This window comes from Tachysurus fulvidraco, chromosome 9, assembly GCF_022655615.1.
Source record: "Tachysurus fulvidraco isolate hzauxx_2018 chromosome 9, HZAU_PFXX_2.0, whole genome shotgun sequence".
In the NCBI taxonomy this organism is placed as follows: Eukaryota; Metazoa; Chordata; class Actinopteri; order Siluriformes; family Bagridae; genus Tachysurus; species Tachysurus fulvidraco.
Window position 1 is genome coordinate 5,007,280 of NC_062526.1, and position 7,771 is coordinate 5,015,050.

Consider the following 7,771-nt stretch of genomic DNA (forward strand, 5'->3'; position numbering starts at 1 on the left):
GAACCGACATAGAATCGCACAACCTTTTTTTTTTTTTTTTCTGATCTTTTGTTATTATTCAAGCTGTTCGGTGGAGAGAAAAGACAAGAATTGCTCCACAGCTTCAGCTGAACACAAACCATGTCAGGAACTAATAACAGGGTGCTGCAGACATGCCTAATGAAATGTTTGCCAAACACCAAAGAATTATATACACTGCAGGCGCTAGAGCGTTCCAACATTCGCATGCTCAAGTTCAAAGAAATCTCTCGCATGCTGTGTTAATTAGTAACGCTGTTTAAAACAAGAACTGCTGAACCATGATAAACCTGCTATAGTAGGCTTGTGTCGGTTTGAGTATTGTTCCACAGTGTGGTTATGTTTCCTGTCTTTTACTCCTGATTACTTTCTGATTGCATCATTTACTGTTTTAAACAATAAACTATTGAATCTTTGTCCGTTCTTAGTAACAGAGCAAGCAGGTAATTCTTTGTTCTTGATTTTATATCACTGAACTGTCGAATTCACAAATCTGATTGCTTAGGAGGTGTTGGATTAATTTTCTATGGCAGCAAGGACCTGACCTGTATAACAGATGCATTATTGTAATGTGTTCATTGTTATGTACAGTATTAGCATTTCTGTAAATCATCTTGAGAACTAAAAGTGAGTTTTAAAATTACTTGATTGATTCGATCACTGAGCCGTTGATTGTTTAGAAGGTGTTTAGATTTTACTTGGTTGATTTTTATCACAGGGCTCAATATTTTACTATATTTTTTTCTTCCTTTCAAACACACAGTATGACGGAATTTGAACTTCAGAATTACATGAGTTCCCTCTTCCAAAAGCTGATATTGCATCTTCAGCTCTATATGTATGTACTGTAGCCTAGAAGTACTGAAGTACTCCTGATTCCTGCCTTACTGAACCTACAGTATGCATATTATTAATGTATTATCATCATACCAATATATCTTGTACATATTGCATAAATCTTGTATATACCTAATATAATAATCAGTACAGTGGAACCTCGGCATATGAATTTAATTGGTTTTAGAATTGTGTAATGAATTTGACTGTAGAAAATATAAATGCAATAAAATTAAATGCAGATTATTTGTTCTAGCCACCAAAAATCTTACCAGTATTACCAATGGTGGATGCTGGCTTTCTGTACTATTTAGCAAGTTTGCTTGTTCTTGCACTGGCTGCTTTTGCTTTCTTAAAAGTGGCTCTGTTTTCTTTGTGTTACCGTATGCCAAAATTACAAAATTTTAATTCTAAAAAAAAATCCAAAAGGGAGGGTGTTTGTATGTCGAGGTCCCACTGTATATCAATATATTCGATAGGCTTTATTTGCCTAAATCAGAACTCATAAGGATCTAATATATAAACCATCTCTGAAGCAATGCAGATTTTATTTTATTCAAGAGATATTTCAGAATTTAAGGTGATGTGAGGTTAACATTTGAAAACGTATCTGTCATTTTTTTATACACATCTTTTATACATGACTTTCACATGTCGTTGTTTGCTTGTCCCGTGACTTCATTCATGTAAGTTTGAGAAGTATGCAAAATATCTACAAAGTACTATTATGTTAAATTCTCAATTCTGATTGGTTGGAATTCATTTAATGTAACAGCTGCTTTGAGAGAAGTTTTCTGTAAGGAGATTTATGAAGGTATCATGGCTTTGTAAGAGTTAGTAACTTTGTGTCTACAGGAAAGTCTTCAGAAAAGAATACTTTGTGCTTTGGTAAAATGACAAGCTGCATTTTTTTATTATTTGATTAATTTCAAGACAGAGAGAAGAGAGATAAGAGAAGAGTGGCTGGTGATGGAATGACTAAAGTCGACATAATGTAATCAATACCAGGAACTAACTTTATAAATGGATATTTCATAACAACTCACTGTTTTCAAATTGCAAAAGAAAATACAGTTCATGATGTGTTGTTTTGGAAAATAATCATCTCTGGTGTTGATAATTCTAACACCCATCAGTGACTATTTTCCTGTAACAGCACACTTTATCATATTTTATTCTTAACATCTGCTGTTCCAAGAGCCCAGTAAAAGCACTTGTTACGCAGCATGTGCATGATAAATAACATTTTGTTGTATAACAAATTGTCTGAGAGAGATGTTTTTCATCGATTAAATGAAGACAAAATACCTTTAGGAGATACGTGGAATATGTATCTATCATCATAATCATGTTTAGAAGGCGGAAAAGACCCATCAACAGTATGCATGTATGCACACAAACCTGTTGCTTATGTATCACTGCAGAATGATATTCCTGTTGCTGCTAGTTTTCAGTCAGTGATTGATGAATGTGGAGCCCCACAGTGACAGGACAAATCTGAATTCTGTCCAAATCGCCCTTCTTATCGCTCTCTCTCCAGAGATAGCAGTGACTTTACACTGTCATGGTGCCTTAGAGAGGCAATCGGAAAGAAAAGGCAGAAATTTTACACCACTTTTAGTAAGATTTGGGGTTAGATAAAGACTCTCAAACAGAAGAGTACAGACTTGGGTTTGCTGGTTAAAGAAAATCTGTGCTTTTTGTGAGTTTTTTTTCTTTTCTTTTTTTTTTTCTTATATATATATATATATATATATATATATATATATATATATATATATATATATATATATATATATATATAAATCTTATATAGTAACACATGCAGTGTTTTGTAGTTTTAAGAAATGAAAAAGAAAGACCGCGTGCATTGATGCGTGCATTGTTGTGTCAAATCAAACCCCGATTTGGAAATTGTTTCTTTCTGCTACTGAATTGATCAGCAAATGCATAATGTATTGTCATTGGGAACCTGATGCACCTTGAACCTGTAAATCAGCAGATTAAATTTGATGAATATTCAATTGCTCTTGTGAATTTTTTAGTGGAGTCTGGTGATGTGATCCGTCTTGCGTCCTGACATTGAGAGTGTGTGATTTTGCAGGTTTGGTTTTCTTGCACACGATAAATAAAATTGCAGGCTTTCACAGGCCTGTGTAATAACCTGCCAGTCAAACCCTGACTGTGAGTGACAGAGGCCGTACTGTATTTGTGAAAGTGTGCCAGCAGTCATGGGACCTTTGCTCTAGGGTTTGGGACTTTGGTGTCTAAGTAAAGTATTCACAAATGAAAGTTACGAATGGGCAGCATGATAATAATCTTAATATTGTAATAAATTGTGTTTCTGTGAAAGCTACAGGTATATATATATATATTCTATAACTTATAAATGTTGATCAGAAACATCTGATTAGCGTTTACAATTTTGTACTAAATCTTCTAAATACTAAAATGTTATTTATAGTTTGACTTGTCAGATTAATCCTGTCACTTTAGCTTATTTTAACTAGCTAGCTACCAGCATGTAGGTGAATGTTTATCAATGACTCTTAAGAATTCTCTCAGAAATCCTGTCAGTTTTGTTTCTATTATCTAGCTAGCATCAACTAGAGTTAGAGATAAATGTGTAAGCATATAGTAAGTAAGCAAGCCTTTCAGGTTATTTGATATTAGCTTGTTAGCATAGTGTAGATTATGAGCATTTATTGTCATAAAATTAAGTTTTATATCAGAAAAAAAGTTTTGTTCATATTAACTATCTAGCATTAAGTAAGTTAAATGCGTAAGTAGCAAGTACAAAGTAAACAGCCAGCATTTGTAGATTATTAGCATATACAGACATGTCATTTTTACAAGAAATCCTGTCAGGATAGTTTATATTAGCTGACTTGAATATTATCTGAGGTCTGAGAACATTTATGGATATGACTTACAATGTTCTCTCAGAACTCAGATTTTAAAAAATCTTTTCATGAATTGTCTTAGGTTACGTTCATATAAGCTAGTTAGTTAGCCCTGTAAAGATTAGGAGCAATTATGGATACAACTAAAAAATTATGATAAATCCTGCTGAGTTAGTCGATATTAGCCAACGACTTCCTCATTTCAAGCCAAAATGCTTTTGAAGCAATAGACACTTTCAGTATACACAGCTAAAAGACTTTAGCTCATCCACAGATATGGAAAACCCCACTTCATAGTATCTTGATGCATTTAGCATCGATGCTAGAAGTGATGCACTTTTGTGAAGGAATGGAGCTGGCTCAGGAGCAGTGTGTTTGCCGCAGGTCCATTAGTTAGCTAATGTCCTGTGGTGGGGGTCTGTAGGAGATTTTGTGCTGGTGTTCCAGATGTTTCTTAGCGGTGGCTGATGATCAACATCCTCTGCAGGTCAGCTGTTTAGGAAACATTACAGTAGAAGTGCTTCTGGGGAAACCAGCTTAGATTATCCACTTATGAGAAAAAACTGATTTAGAGCAGGTAATTGATAGATGGACATAGAAAGCCAGAGAGAATTTTATGTTTACATTTATGCTGTGGGTTTTCCTTTGGATCATGGAGTTGGTTTTCACAACCTCATTGGGTAGCGACTTGAGCAGAATGTTGTCTTGACCTTTCATGGTGCTTAATAACGTGGAGCACAAGCTGGCTGTAGTACTGTATGAATGTAGTGCTGCAGAAATCCTGACAAGCTTCTAGTCACACCCAGCAATTTAGACTACGTAACTGATCAAGGCGATAATAGAAACCGGAATGGAAGTGTTGGCCATGAACTTTATTTAGAAGTGAGGTGAAAAAGCAGTGTTTATGCATTTTAATGAGTCAAGTAAGACTTTCTTCTTAATAATCTGGAAAGAATCTGCTAGTTTGGCAACATAATACAAGAATGCAGCTGGTAATGTTTATTTCCTCATTAGATTGTGCAGTTTTCGATAGACTACACAGTAACCAAAACACAAATTAAATTATATAATGCTGAATTAATAATATAATGCTAATACACACAATTATAAAGTAGGAAAAGTCATTATAATTACATATTTTGGCATTTAACAGCCCTACATTATCTATTACACTGGACATTATCTGCCCTTTTAATAATATGCCACCTTTTCTCTTTGCTGTTTAACATAAAATCGATCGCACTGTGTAGTTGTACCCTGTGCTTGGATGTATGGTTTATTATATAAATTTTTGTCTTCTGTGATAATTTAGTTGACAAATAGCATCTCAGAAATGACCAGTCGCTGCTTGTTTAAGCAATCAACCTGGACAAACAGAAATGATTAAAAGAAAACTTCAGTGTTTTTTTAATCTCTCAGTCTGTAGTGAATATATAGTTGTGGTATATGATTACTATAGATATGATTATCATTTCTACACAGTGCTCTGAGCTGTACAAAGAGAAGAAAACCTGTTTACTTCAGAAAAACCCATTGAATGAATATTTAAATTTTATTCCCTGTAGCACACAGTGTTACATAAGATGTTATATATATTAACATAACTATGTTAACAGATTGTCTTTAACAAACTGTTCCACACCAACTGGGTTTATAATCAAAGATTACACTGTCTGACTTATACAGCTTTAAATAATTCATGTTCATACATTGACCCGGATGGTAGAGACCTACATTCTGCTTCATTTTAATATTATAATATCTGCAAAAGTTAATGAACAAATATTTAATTAACCTCTAGCAGAGGGCAGTAAATAAAAGCTGTTAATTAAAAAAAGCTGCAATTAAACCTTCCTGCTGATAGCAGAGGAAATTTGCTATATGTTAGACAAACTTGATATAGAGAAATTCTAAACAGAAATATTATATTCAGAATATAACCGTATTATAAAAATCAAAAGTTTGTGAAAGTTCTGTCAGGAAACAGCATAGCAGGTGTGGATTCAAATACAGGTCATTTTATTACGAACTTTTCTAACAGGCAATGGTCAACACAGAGTAATACGGGTTAGGGAAAATGAATATCAGGAAAACACAATGCAGGAGTTGAAATGATCTAATATAGGAAAATGTCATTAAATAAGTATTCTAAACATTTGACTACTAAAATATGAGTAGGAATATGAGGTTATCTTAGAAATCTTGTCATGTTAGCTATATAGCAAGCTTTAACAGAAAAGAATAATACTTTTAATGAAAATGTCTTAAGAATACTCCAGAAAATCCTGTCAGGTTAGCTACATGGATTGTTTTGTGTTTTGGATTGTTTTGTGACTCAGAAATCTTCTTAGGCTAGCTTGTGTTAGCTGCATGTACTATTTTGTGACTCAAAAATCCTCTCAGGTTAGCTCGTGCTAGCTGCATGGATTACTTTGTGATAAAGTATTCTGTGTGAAATACAAAATAACCTTCTAGTAGAATTCAAAGTCAGTATGCTTCTACTGGAGCTCCCCAGTGAGCACAAAATACACGTTCCTGCCTTTCCAACGGCTGCTCCAGCCAAAACACCAATCCTCTATGACACCTCTAATAATCCTGTAGGACTCCAGGGGAGTGTGAAATCTCCGTTAGTTCACAAAATATTTTGAATTAGACATCTGGGAAGAACTGGTTTTAAATGAAGTGTAGTAATTGAAATGAAATGTAGTTGTTGATTAAATGTTTGAGGTAAGGATGGATGGAGATGATTATATAGTGGTTTGTCTATCGAGTAAAAAGATAATTACATTCACCTCTCTATTCAGTTTCTGTCGTTCTATAGTGGTTTTGAAGCACAACTAAGAAAACACAGTCTCTCGTTTAAGTTATCTCTTATCATCTATCATTCCATCTAATGTTAGCTACTATTGTTATCAGGATTTAATAGAATTTCTCTCAGAAATTTTGTCCAGTTTGTTTATCTAAGATCCTGCCTCGATGCCCGATGACGCCTGAGATGGACACAGGCTCCCCGTGACCCGAGAAGTTCGGATAAGCGGTAGAAAATGAATGAATGAATGAATGTTTATCTAAGCTACCTGAATATTTTATTAATATTTTAAAGAAATTCTTTTAGAAATCCTGTAACTCAAGTTAGCTATTTGACTATCTCTAATGACAAAGAAAAATTTAATTAAATGTTAAAAAACTTAGAAAACAAAACAAACAAGATATCTGACTGACTATTAGCTAACCTTCTTGCTTTATGTTAAAAAGAAAGAGTTTTGAGAGTTAGCTTATGTGATCTAGGCAGTAAATAAATATTATAAACATTAATGAATATGACTTTGTCAGAAATTCTGTCAGGGTAGCTAGTCAACTTTTACAGCAAAGAATAATAATATTTATTAAAAATGACTTAAAAAGCCCTTTCGGAAATTCTGTTTTTATTTTGTGTTAGCTAAATGGCTTGCTTTGTGAAAATCCTCTCATTCTCAAGAAATATGAGGTTATTTTAGAAATCATGTCATGTTACATAAATAGCAAGCTTTAACAGGAAAGAATAATATTTTTAATGAAAATGTCTAAGAAACGTGTCCCTAAGAAATCTTGTCAGTTTAGCTACATTGGATTATTTTGTGACTTAAGAATCTTCCCAGAAATCCTGTCAGGTTAGCTTATGTTAGCTAAATAGATTGCTTTGTGACTCAAAATCTTTTCAGAAATCATGTCAGGTTAGCTCATGATAGCTGTGAAGCTTGTGATAAATGAAGGTGATAAACATTTTTGAATTTGGCTTAAACTTTCTTTCAAATGTTACATCATGTTAGCTAAATAGCTTAAAACCCTTAGCTACAGCAGATGTATTGGTGAGTTCAACCAGGGTCAAGGCTTGGACAAGAGATGAAGCTAAAGCACAGCACAGAGAATACATACATTAATGTATGCTACTTTCTTTCCCCATCTTTTTAGACAGCCAAAGGAGCTGAAGTGGAATTGAGCGTGTGTGTGTGTATGTGTGTGTGTGTGTGTGT

General features: G+C 33.8%; 1 protein-coding gene across 19 annotated transcripts in view; it reads left to right on the plus strand.

The window, feature by feature from the left end:
• The window catches only part of cacna1ba (calcium channel, voltage-dependent, N type, alpha 1B subunit, a), a 129,602-nt gene that overhangs the window by 25,560 nt on the left and 96,271 nt on the right, over positions 1-7,771 (plus strand). The gene's annotated exons all lie outside the window — the stretch shown is intronic.